General features: G+C 43.6%; 1 long non-coding RNA gene across 1 annotated transcript; it reads right to left on the reverse strand.

The window, feature by feature from the left end:
• Positions 1-3,293: 3,293 nt before the first annotated feature.
• Positions 3,294-12,863, reverse strand: LOC110017647 (uncharacterized). The gene is made up of 4 exons (XR_002872731.2): positions 12,737-12,863; positions 12,083-12,238; positions 9,115-9,349; positions 3,294-3,529 (listed from the first exon to the last, which is right to left on the reverse strand). It is a non-coding gene; the product is annotated as an uncharacterized LOC110017647 (long non-coding RNA).
• Between the last annotated feature and the right edge of the window lie 861 nt (positions 12,864-13,724).

Raw genomic sequence — 13,724 nt, forward strand, 5'->3', positions numbered from 1 at the left:
TAAATAAAATAAAAAAACACAAAACAGAAATCAGGAAGGAAGGAAGGACAGATGGACAAATAGACAGACCTGAAAAGAACCAAAAAAGACAAATGTCCTCTCAAGAGAGCACAAAGCAGTGTCTGGCTTGTGCCTGTCCCAAGCCAGATGGATGCATGAATGGATGCACGGATGGATTGGATGGATGGATGGATGAATGGAAGTAGTCTCTCCAGCGTGTCCTGGGTCTTCCCCAGGGCCTCCACCCAGTGGGACATGCCCGGAAACCCTCTCCAGGGAGACGTCCCCGGGGCAACCAGATTACTTGCCCAAGCCACTTTACTGGCTCCTTTCAATGTGGAGGAGATGTGGTTCTACTCCGGGCTCTCCACGGGTGACCGCGCTCCTCCCCCTATCTCTAAGGGAGCGTCCCGCCACCCTACGGAGGAAGCTCATTTCAGACGCTTGTATTCGGGACCTGGTTCTTTGGGTCATGACCCATAGCTCACGACCATAGGTGAGTATTGGAACGAAGATCAACCAGCTCTCTCTTCACAACGGGCCGGTACAGCCTGTCAATCTCACGCTCCGGTCTCCCCTCACTTGTGAACAAGACCCCAAAATATTTGAACTCCTCTACCTGGGGGAGAGACACTCCACCCATCAAGAGATGGCAAACTACCTTTCTCCGGTGGAGAACCTCAGATTTATGTTCTAAATGTGAGAGAAGAAATCCTCAAAAGAAAAAAAACACACATTAAAGATGTTTCTTTTTTATAAAAAATCAGTTTTGACCCAAAAATACTTAAAAATGTCCGTTAGTCAGGCAAACCGACTTCATTTGTGTGTTTTCTTTACAGAAATATGACCCATTTGCCTTGAATTAAGCAACCTTCATTCCTTCTCCCACCTTCTTAAATCTGAGAGGAACAAGTCCACACATGTTCCCAGAGGAGCGCGCTGAAAAAGGCACGCTGAAGACAATAGGTTTTCCTAATGAGTCTGGTTTACAATCACAAAGATATGATATTTACTGGGGAATTGAGCGAACACGTGCAGTTGCAGATCTCAGATGGTTAGCCAGGTCTTTTGTTTGGACACTCCTCAGGAATCCCAGACTTGGAGCAACATCTGGCTGATTTTAAGAGTCATGGACGGTTTGCTGCAGGTGGTGGGTGGAGGTTCATGTGGGTTATATGGACCGTGGAGGTTTAAAAGGGTCAAACCTCGCAGATCCAACAAAACTGGCTCATGTGGAGAGCTGGGGAACATGGACGGTTAGCAGCACCGATCTGCATTCCTACCAACTGCGTTTATTCTTAAAAATCCAGGTGAAGACAAACACAGACTGACAAAGATTATACTGTAAAAGAAACAGTCAACATTGTCTGGTTTTTACAAAAAAATATGTTTCAGTATAAGAATAAAAACCAGAATGAATGTTCCTTAACCAATAAGGTTCTAAAAGTCAAATTAAGTTAGTAAAGTTCTGTTTCTTTTCAACATGAATGTAGCTTCTCCGGAACTTTTAGACACTTCAGGAGCCTGAATGGTGCTTCTAAACTAAAGTGGGGAAGAAGACTAATCAATAAAGTGATGATGATGAGGCAGCATGCCAGGATGAAGAGCTTTAATGTGGCTTTAATTTGTTTCCATGACCGTCTGCTCTGCAGCTGCAGCTCCACTTTCTCACACGGGGAAGTAAAGATGGATTTCACCGCTCATCGCCACGACGATGGCCTTTCTTCAGAGCGTTGGACACATCACTCTGATCCATCAGAACTAGAATCTATTGCTGGGAGGTTCTGCAGAACTTTGACCCGCTTTGACGACAGCATTTTGTCTCTGTGCATCAGCCGCTGTGCAGCTGCAGAGCTTCACTGGTTCTGATCTGAACTACAAAGAACCACAATCCGGGTTTTTATGGTACTGACAGCAACATGGAACAGAGTTTATGTTCGGTACCATCCCAGTAAAAACCAAGAAGTTCATGTCTCAGAACAACAGAACCAGCTGCTTCTCTGAGATCTTGTTGTTTTGTGTTGTAGAGCTGCTCTAAGAGGCTCAGTGTTCTCTGCTGCCAACTAGTGGTTGGAGGTTGAAGTGGAAAACAAGAGTCAGACGCTGAAGGACGCTCAGGAATAATGAAATAAATATCTTCCTGACAGCATTTGGAATCAATACGAGTATGAAATATTCAATTTTTGAGGGAATTCATTGGAGTTGTAGGGTAAACCATAAGCCCGCCCCCACTTCCTGTCACGCATCTGTTGATCAATACGATACCGATTACGGTTTGCAAAAAATCTTCAATACCAACTACCGACAGCGTTTACTGGTCATTACTAATTACTGATTTTTTTCCCTCGATCATATCATTTGTGATCCTAAAATCAAATATTTACCAAAAACTAACCAGGTAAAAACTTTAATGTGCAACCACTCTTTCTAAAATCACCTATTATGTGTGCTGTGTTGTTGTTCCTCTGGTCACGTGACTGATGAAGTAGTTCAATATCCTGTGGGCGGGGAGGGGGGGGGTAACTCACCTAATAACCAAATATCTAGAAATGACACATGCACTTCTATAGTTGATCCTTCAATAGATTGGTCGACATGAAAACTGGTGATGTTGGATACCGTGGTGTCGATTCTCCCACCACTACCAGCCAGTGTGTCTTCTCTATCACCAATAGAATCTGTATTTTAAACGACATTTTTTCGTCTGCTCCATTAATTTGAATAAAGAAATATTCAGAAATGTAACTTTTAGCTTAATTGTCTTTCTCATGATGTCGTCCATCATGACAAAAACGACACAAGAACATGTTAAAAAGACCAAAAACACCATTTTCGTTGCGGTGGGTCTTTCATGTTAGCGCAGAGAAAGAGCAGACATTGAAAAGCCTATTTGGGCTCCCCCCCCCCCCAAATCATTTGTGCTACCGGCCAAGAATTCAGAGCAATGGAGACAGTTTGAGACGGGGGGATTGTGGAAATAATTAAGTTCCCCTCGCTATCATGGAAAGTCAAGCTCGGCAGCAATTTGTCCACCTGCACGTCTGAACAGCAGGCTTGGTAACAATTACTGGCCCAGGAAAGAAAACATTACAGTCATTATAATAATGATAGTAATTCTGGGCTCCATAGATGTTCGGCTCTGTGGGCCTTCTCCCCTCTTTCACTTTGTGTCTTTCTAGCTGTTTCCAACTAAAGATTGACTGTCAACCTGTCTACTTCTATAGGTTCCAATTCTGTTTGCTTCAGCTTTTCCGTTACCTCATACTCTGCAATCAAACATATCAAACAAACGCTTGTATTCATGCTTTTATTGGCTTATGGCCTCATTGATCTGTCTTGAAGGGAATAAAGAAAGTTCCCTATGTCATGCACAGTTTTGTGAAAGTGCATGACAGGCTGCAGGCCCAGCAGGAGCCACCAGACGTGCAGCATCTGCCACGGCCCGATTCATGCTCCAGAAAATCCACAGTGCCAAGGTGTGATCCCAGACGCTGACGGAGCCGTTACACCGCCACCGCTGCCACCCAGTCTGGAAAACATTTGAAAAGTGCGCTGAGATGCCCATCCATGAAGGAAAGAGGACTCTGTTCCATCTGAAGCCAGTGTGGAAGTATATGTGTGTAGATTTACAACAAATAATGAACAAATGTGAACAAAAAACCCCAGAATCCTTGTAGTCGGTCTTCTGGGTGGGCCCACATGACATCCTAACCCAGAGAGGGATTATTTTAGTGTTTCTCAGCAGTTTACAGAGTGACTGAAATACGAGTCATTAATTATCACGCATGATCTTCCACTGATTTTGTGCCACGACTTAAGCAGTTCTTCAGAACCAGATTTAAGTGGATAATGAATTGCAGAATTCAACAAGTGTGGGTGTATAAACCGACTTTAGGCCCCCAGGCTCCTTTTGGTGCAGCAATGACCAAAGTAGAAACAGAACTGCTGTTTCAGCAAAATCAGGACATTAGTTACAACTTCATATTAGCTACACTTATTATTTTTGGGGTAAATTATTATGTTGAGGTAAAATTGTAAATCTCCAAAGGTAATTTCAATAAGATTTTCTTTTTATTCTGAAAGCAAATTAAGAAGGAAAACAGGACCTTATGTTCATTTAGCATTGCTAGCGGTATGCTAGTAGTCCACCAATTGCATTAACATTGTGTTAGCATCACTAGTCTTCTGAGCAGTGTTAGCATTTTGTAACCATCCCACCAAACGTAATTTTAGCAGCTTAGCAGTTTTAGCGTTGTGTTAGCATTCCACTTACCACGTTAGCAGTGTTAAAAGTTATCGCACCAAGGGTAGTTGTAGCAGTGTTTGCAGTGCAAAATGTCAAAGCGGTGCAAATCTTGCGATTTGGGAATGAAATAGAAACGTTTCGTCACTAGCGTCCTTCCAATGGCAGACATGGATTACCGACAACGCCAAGAGAGGGACTCTGGTTTATGTTTGTTTGTTAAAACGAACGCAGACTTCGTCAGGCTTATCACTATGGGTTCACCAAATAAACCTAATCAGACTCCCCGATTGGTCCAAGTTCGACCTGATTTAACTGACAACGTGCATGTAATGGCCTAAAAATGGTTGGAAAAACGTGCATGGCTACGCGTGAATGCCAGGGCTTTGAAGCCTGAAACATGCCTTTACGTGCGTTTACGTGGACTTCTCATTGAAAGTGGTTGCTTGACAGTATTTTGCCGGCAATGGGGTGACCTGGCTTTAGACGCCTGTTAATGGTTAGCATACACAAGCAACAAAACACAACCATCACACGGTTGCACAAAAAGCTCTGACCATTGTTTTTTTCTTATTCTGGTAACTAGAAGCAGCTTCCAGCTATGGTTCATGTGCTTTGGTACTTTCCTCGCTGCTTCCCATCATCCCCTTCTTGTCGGCACAGATTTGGATTTTCTGTCTCGGCTCAGACGGAGTGGAGGGAAAAAGCTGGAAATCCCCCTCCCCCTCCCTCCAGCCTCCTCACTGAATCGCGCCAACAACTGATGTCATCATTTTTCACTGAAACCTTAACCAAACAATAAATATTTGACAGCTCAGTCGCTCTGCAGAGCAGAGCCTGCCAGGACATGCACATGCTGGGGATCTCTGGGCGTGATTCCTCTGGGTGTTCAGAAGACTCCACGTCTGAAACGCAGACGGCTTGAAACGACTCCGTCCCCTGGATGCATCTAAAGCTGCTTTTCAGGGGAACGTCCACAAACTTGTGTTTCCACTTTCTTTGTTGGAGTTGGAATCCCTGCAGCCCGTATCGGGGAGGTGACGGCGCAGGCGGCGCACGCCGTTCTCATTACTGACTGGCACACATGGCCAAAGTATTGCTCGGTTGCAGTGACATTCCAGCAGACATATAAACTCTGGCAGTCAGAGCACGCCGCCCCGCAGACGCGCCGCCAACCCGTTTTTGATGTGAGAAGACGATAAAACTTTTGTTTGGAGGTGTTGCTCCCCGTAGTGCCGTTTTCACAAGCGCCATTTGGCGACGCTCGGTCTTTGTCAATAGTGAGCAGCTCTGCTGTGAAAACACTCACACCCTGTTATCAGATTAGGCCTCTACAAAGAGCTCTCAGCTCCGCCAACAGGGACAGAGATTTCTTCCTTTCTTCTGGGAAGGCGCTCGATTAGCCCTGTGTCCTGTCGGTCTCCCTCCCCACTCCTTTCTTTGCTTTCGTTTGTTTGAGCTGTCAACAGAAGGCTCAGCCTGAAATTAAAACCCCCTTAGTGTTTGTTTGCTCATCATCAGCGTGAGGCGGTTGTCCATCTTTTCACCAGGCAGCATCGCTCACACCTTCAAGGGACGGCTGCTTCTGCTGAGTCCATTCATTTCTGAGGAACGGGAGTTAGCCCACTTATACCACTTATGTCACTTAACACCTACATAAATATTCTATCAAGTAAGAGTGTTTTCATTTTTCCTATTGTTTAAATTGCTTATAACCCTTGTGCTATCTTAGATGACCCCCCCCCTTCCATTGACGTGTTCTCCCTACCATGACAAAGGTGGATAAAGGTGGAAAGATTTCATGTAATCCATGGACACCAGTGAAGATCACAAATCATTGAAGAAAAAAGGTTCAGAGCTCTGTCTAGTGGGTCTAGATGACCCAACTCCAAATATTAAAGTGCCTAGGATAGAACAAGGGTTAAAAAGTAGCAGAATATGCAGAGTGATGCGTTGTCATGGTAACGGCTGCAGAAGCTACTGATCTCCATACTTTTGTTTTTTAAACAATGTGATCCACAAATTACGGAATTACAACTTAAATGTGGCTTCCATTGAAAATAACACAACATAAATGTTTCAATTTGAATTTCTTTACACTTGATAAATTACTAAAATGTGACAAAAACAAATACAAAATGTTTAACTAAAACCTAAATGAATAAGACTTAACATCCTTAGTTTTCATATGAATGATTAGTATTGTGAAACATTTCTAGTACAGCTCTGTATGAAGAGCTTTTAATTAAAAATTTTAGCACAAACAATGGGCTCCTTCTTTAAAAAATAAAATATACTTTTAAGTAATTTATCGAATTCGGTCACTTTATGACTTTCAAAGCCATTAAGTTGAGCAAAATAAAAATGTTTCTTTTTATCAATGACTAAGCATTATTTAAAAAAATATATATATTATTTTGTTTAACCCTCCATAAATGTGTTTATAAAACACAAAGACCTTGGCTTAAACGTGAAGCACCCATTAAAAGAGGAAGTTTGTGTTTACCTGAGGGTGTGTGGCCGATATTCCAGGGTCAAGCACACATTTAGCATTTGAAGTGTTGACTCTACAAAATGGCAAAGGTCAGCTAGAAACTGATGACAGAGGACTTTTTATTTAGGATGGGCAACTTATTCACCCTTGTTCTATCCTAGGCACTTTAACATTGGGAGTGGGGTCATCTAGACCCACTAGACAGTGCTCTGAACCTTTTTTCTTCAATGATTTGTGATCTTCACTGGTGTCCATGGATTACATGAAATCTTTCCACCTTTATCCACCTTTGTCATGGTAGGGAGAACACGTCAATGGAAGGGGGGGGGGGGGGGGGGGTCATAGGATAGCACAAGGGTTAAAGACTCATGTTATCTGCATTTCAGTTAATGGGAATAAGTATTTGATCCCCCAGTAACCATTAAGAGTCCTGGTTCACACAGACCAGTTAGACTCTGCTGATCAACCAGTTGTCTGAACTGAAGACGCCTGTTTGGACTGATCACCTGTAGAAAAGACACCTGTCCACAGAATCCGTCCTTCAGTCAGACTCCAAAGTCTCCGACAAGCTTTCAGTGGATTTAAGGGAGAGGATTGCAGACCTGCACAAGACCGGAATGGACCAAAAGCTAGAAGCTGGAGGTTACCATGACGACTGTGCAACATGACCATCAATCCACCTTTAGGTCTGGGGCTCCAAACCAGATCTGACCTGGTGGGGTTTCCATGATGATGAGAACAGAGAGAAACTGGTCTAAAACTAGACGGCAGGAGTTAGTCGATGATCTCAAAGCGGCTGGAACCACAGTCACCAAGGAAACCATTAGAAATACTTTACGCAGCAATGGTTTCACATCTTTCAGTGCTCCCCCTGCTTTAGAAGGCAGATGTGCAGATCCGCCTGAAGTTTGCCAATGAAGACCTTCATGATGCAGAGAGGGACTGGGAGAAGGAGTTGTGGTCAGATCAGACCAACATGGAGCTCTTTGGCATCAACTCAACCCATGTGGAGGAAGAGAAATGCTGCCTACGACCCCAAAACGCCATCCCCACTGTCAGGCATGGAGGTGGAAGCATTATGCTTTCGGGGGGGGTGCTGTCAAATCCTGGTCCTGGAGCGGTCCAGCCGGTCTCCAGACCTCAGTCCTTTAGAAAACCCATGGAGAGAGCTGAAGCTGAGAGTTGCTAAGCAACGGCCACCCAATCAGAATGATGCAAAGAAGAGTGGACCATCCACTACAAGAAAGCTCTGACCTCTGTGGGGTTTTACCACAAAGCACTAAGTCTGTCCAGCAAGAAGGTTCAAATACTTATTTCCCTCAATGAAATCCAAATACGTTGATATAAAAGTGGATTTCTTGATTTTCTATCTCACTGTTGAACCGACCATTAGGATGACAGACGGTCATTTTATGTGTAAGTGGCCAAACCTACAAACCAGCAGGGATCAAATACTTGTTTCCTCCAGTGTGGTATTTGGATCTGGATCCTCAAACCTCATTCTCTTCCTGAGGTTGGCCCACAGACACAGAGTTACGTTGTCATCCGTGATCTCCGTTTGCATGTTTTCCGTTTCGGGGTCGATGTTTTTATTGGCTGCCTGCGATGGCGGACAAAAGTTACATCATCAACCAAACAAAAGCACAAATACGAGGGAGTTTTCCTCCTTCAGACCTTAAGGATTTCCTCAGCAGCCAGATTGAGTTTCAGGTGGATTATCTCCTGCAGATTCACAAAACTCTCCTGAAGCTTTTCTGCCTCTTCAGGATCAGAAACTTCTTCCAGCAAAACCTCCAGCTCCTCAGTCAGCTACAAACCCCAGAGAAATGCTAGTGGAAATGCTAGTGATCAAATACTTTTTCCCTCCAGTGCAGTAATAGGATAAGTTGTGACGTTAATGCCAAAGTTTCAGTTTTCTTTAAACAATCTGTGTCATCCTTTCCTCACCAGAGTCAATAGAGTTTGTGCAACATTTTGGATGCAGCTGTGTTTGCTGAACCTCTGGAGGTGACTTTTGTGTGAACTTCTGATCAATCAAATGAAGCTCAGCCGCTTTCCGGAAAAATCGCTTTCCTCGTGGCTGACAGTCGTTAGGAAAGTTTAGTTCAAATTCGGAAAATGTCATTTTTCCCTGGGACTTTTATGGAAAACGTTGATCAAACGGGCTTTTCACCGATTAAACAAACAGGCGGGAACCAATAAGAATCAGGCAGAAAAGAGGGCAGCTCCAGCAAGAGTCGACATGAGACCATTTAGCAAGATTTAGATTTGAGTCATGGAGCAGACGTGTTGCAGCAAAGCGCCGCCTGATACAAGTTTGCTGTTAATGTGACTCCCTCCCTTTGTAACCTTCACGCCGCCGTAGTGCGATGTGTACCTGGAGTTCCCATAATTCTCTCTGATCCTCCGTTGTTTGAAAGAGCTTTCCTGGTGCTCCGTCAGCGGGGTCAGATGGGCTCGCCGGCACTGAAAGGGTAATTGCACACCGCCTGCAACTGCAGCCGCAGCTCTCTTTGCAAACAGTGAAGGAATTCCGGGTGGCTGGGATGTCGGGGAGTGATGACAGGATGGGCAGGATCCACCTGGAGGTTGAACTGTCTCAAAGTCACCTTCTGGAAAGGGAAAACAAACATCTTTAGGGGATCACGATTCAAAACTCCACACCAGTGAACTCAAAGTTTCACCATCTCTGATCACTAAATGTATTGATAAACTGTCGGTTTTCTTTTGAAAATGTTAAGTCCTGAAAAGGAAACGTTGTGGAAATCTGCCTCCATCCCAGGTGCTGGGACTCAGCAGAGCCTCCGGCGGTTTGTTGTCTACATCTTTGTCATAAATCTCTGACTTTACTGTGGGCTTTTACACTTTTCTGCCCTGGATAGTCAACATTGCAACAGAAAAAATGGCTAAAATGTGGGTAAAGATGCATCGATGTAAATATGCATCCAAATGTAGCTGATTTTAGCATCTATTTGAAATGCTGTTCAAGGTGTGTACAGACAGTACACTTTTACTGAATATATGGACATTTCCATTGGGTGTAGCTTTTGCTTCATTTGTTGAACAATGAGGTGGCACTCACTCTCCAAAACCATGCTTCATAGGTTCATTGATGATTCTGAGTTGCCTCTTAGATGCAAATGTCTTTGTGTGGCCCTGTGATGAACTGGCAAAGCATTTGGGGTGTACCCCGCCTTCACCCAACAGTAGCTGGGATAGGCTCCAGCAACCCTGTCACCTCAAACAGGAACACAGCAGGTTCAGAAAATGGATCAATGGAAGAATCCACATCACTGATCATCCATCTGGTCTAAACTGATGTTTATTGACTCGACTTGGAGTAGAATTGTTCCCAACAGCTTCAGTCATCACTTTGATCTGGCATAAAATAAGCACTTGGACTTGTAAACACACATTGGAGTCCACACCCCCGGCCACTTGAAAGCGGGTTCAGGAGAATCTGTCAATCAAATGTTTCAAACGTTCAACCTGAGACCACGTAGTTTAATTGAGGCATCTGTCAGCTAATAACTTAAATGACCACAGAAAAAGATTGTGGAAAATGGAAAATTATAAAGACCAAGTTAAAAAGGCATCAGAGCAACAACGGTTATTCTGACCAATAGAAGGACTGAGTAAGAGGTATTCATTTCTTTATAGACGTCCATGGTATTTTGGCTTCATGGAGCCACTTCATGTTTGGAATGCCAGAGGGGTCACTCAGTCCAGTTCTCAGATACACTCAATGGGTCAGCCACACAACCATGTTGGAGCTCCGTGCACACCAGCCTTGGCGGCATGCGTTCAAGCAGCCACTTTCAAAGGAAAGTCTATGTCGACGCGCTTTTTGGCTTCCGCATCCAAAACTCGCACGCTCACGCATCACTACACTCATTTCTACGACCATTTTCGGGCTCTACTTGAGGAATGTGCGGCCATTGAACATGCATTAAAATGAAACCAGGTCAGACTTTCACCAATCAGGGACTCGGTTCTGGTAGTGACGCATGGACGGCATCCTTTTTAATTAACGGAAATAGCAACCATTTATAAATTGATCATGGAGAAGAAATGAAAAATTTTGGTTTATCTCCAAACAGAATTATATGAAACCAAGTTTTTCATATATCGGAATAGAGCCGTGAAAGGAGCGACGTTCGTGAGATTTGACATTTCGCACCAAGCGAACTGTAGGTGGAGGAGCTGCGATGTTAAACAGTCGAAAAAGAAGGAGAAGAAGCCCCTCCCATGTCCAGTGTAAAGACCATATGCTAAATTCCCTTTTAGAGCGTTCTTGTACGCGCAATCAAATGACTGAACGTAGTTTCAGTTGGACTTTTGAAGGATTGATTAGCTCACCAACAATGAAAAAACAACCAATAGTGTCACATTTGACTCCAGAACAAAAGTCCTGTCATTTTTATTTTCCCTATGGTCAACCCAAACGTCAACAATTGAAATTGCTTGAGCATTGCAAACTGACGCCACCTTTCTCCCAGCTTCGACCCCCTCCCGACCACGACGGTTGAGTTGTTTTACAGGGATGGGGGTGTCGGTTACTGCCGTCCACAGACTCAGCTCTCTAGATTTGTGTGGAATTAGTCACAGCGGAGGGCTGGTCCGGACAGACGTGGTGGGGAAGGAGAAAGCCTGGATTGGGCGGGGCCTCTTTTCTTCTCTGGTTTTACGACCCCTCAGGTTCCCACCTGTGCTGACATGGCTGGGGTTTTACAATAGTCCTGGAAGAGTTACAAGCCGAAATTCCAGCCCCCCCCCCGCCGTCTTTTTTTTTACAGGAAGGGTGGGGGTTGTAGTTACTGTGGAGCATTTGTCAAGCAGCCAGTTGGAGAGGCAGGACCAATCGATGATTTATGGTAACATCTGCAAGATGCAAAGCTCTGGTTGATGCTTTCAATCATGGAACCGCCACTGCCTGACTGGAGACTGAAAGGAGAAGGTTTTGGGGGGGGTTTATGGAGTCCACGCTGGTATTCACGCCAAAGGCGGCGCACGTGAGCGTGGGATTTCTTTAAGGCCACTCCGGTCGGCATTGGGGAAAAGCGAGATCTGATCTGGAGAAGACGCTCTGCTGCTTTTCAACATTTCTGTGACGTCTAATTTTGCAACACGTCGCTCGTTAAAAGCAGAAAGTGGCCCTTCAGCACATTTCCTGAGCTTCATAAGCCAGCAGTAACTCCGTCACTGAGCCCCCTGTGGCAGTTTGATATAATAAACATCTGTTTGCAAGTTGCCACATCTGGAAGCAATGAAAGCAAATTGAAACAAAATTCAAGAGTGTCAGGCTACGAGACAAGACTCTGGCATCCATAGTTTGTTTGACTCACACAGGGATGACCCAACATCTGACTCCAGCTCGGGGTTTGGCTCCTACTGGCAGCAAGGGTGAAGGGCGCCGGTCAGACGGCTCTGGGACCTTCGGTCCGGCCCGCCTGCTAGCCTGAGGTGTTCTGCAGGGGTTGTCAACTTCCTGTCCCGTTGCTCTGAATGCAGAGTCAAAGAGGGGAAATTATTCTGCAATTTGGCCACAACTTTTCCTCGTTCCCTCCAGGCTAAGAGTGCAAACCTCAAAGTTCTGGTTCCACAGGATCTGTTGGGAACTGGAATGCTTTTACTCCACAGTCACTTGTGAGGCCACAAATTGTTTTTAAGTTGCAGCAATTTTTGGACACTCTCCTAAATGGGTTAAAAGAGCAATTTTAAGGGGAATTGCACCCACTAGCTTAATTGTCACATGCATAGTTTAGTGAAGTGTAAAACCTCAACTTTGAAAAGGGGAATGCTCGTGGAGGACTGGAAGGTTGGAGTCTTTTCCCACAATTGGAGGCAAAGTGACTTAAGCAAGACACGTAAACACTTCCCCTTTGGAGATGACTTGTTTTTTTCGCTAAACACAAAGCTCCATCTGATCATTTCAGATCAGATCTTTGGCTCTAATTCTTCTTGTCATTTTTAAACTCTAAAGAATATTGTTTACTTACGTTATGCAGACCGGGCTCGACTTTAAACGACCCACTGTGAAGGAAAACTTGCTAGAATTGGTATACGTTAGGAGAAAATGCAAATGTGTTGCCATGGCAACAGAACAAAAACAAAACTGACTTTCACCTACAGTCCTAAAAATCAGCAAATGTGTAAAAAAAAAAAAACATCCATAAAATAAAGGAAATTCTTCATCTTTGATCTTCATGGACGTCTTTCTGACTTAAAATGTCACACGACGGTTAAAAGACCAATCCCAGCCGTTAAAACATCTGCAAACCTTTTGCTGTGGATTACATGGAGATGTGAAGAAAAAAAATGAATGACTTTCACATTATTTTAATTATTGTCAAAAAAGAAACAATGAAGTTTAATTCATAAAATATAAGTCTATGGGGTAAAAGCTTAGATGAATTGTAAACAAAAAAATGCAAATTAATTCAACAGTCCTGGAGGTAAAAAGCACTCTAGCTAGCTAATGCAAACATTGACTGGATTCCCATTTCCTATTAAAAAATCTGCCCACTATACTGAAGAATTGACATTTTTTTTACAATTAAGATATTTTTTAAACCCTTTTATGAAATCAACAAAAATTCTCATTTTTATGAGATATAGATAGTATCAATTATGCTCCTTCGGGTGATTTTGTAAGGTTTTGCTCACAACAATGTTAGCTTAAGATGCAAAAATATTGACTTGAATGTTCAGGAAATAAATAATTCTCACATTTTTAACATGGTGTAACTGTATCATAAAGAATTTCTGTTTTCATTCTTTACAGAGATCAAGAAGTCATTTAAAAAAGGAATAACAATAGATGAGTTATTCTCACCAAAAAGTTTTAAAAATTAGCTAAACATTTTCCCGCCAAAATGGTTTTTGAAATTTCCTGGAGGCAGCCATTTTGAAAAGAGCAGAAAAATCCTTTCTACTGCCCCTAGTGGAATAATGATGAACTACAGGACCGAAAGTTCATTCGGATGG

This window comes from Oryzias latipes, chromosome 23 (genome assembly GCF_053564925.1).
Source record: "Oryzias latipes strain Hd-rR chromosome 23, Olatipes_Hd-rR_3.1".
Classification (NCBI taxonomy): Eukaryota; Metazoa; Chordata; class Actinopteri; order Beloniformes; family Adrianichthyidae; genus Oryzias; species Oryzias latipes.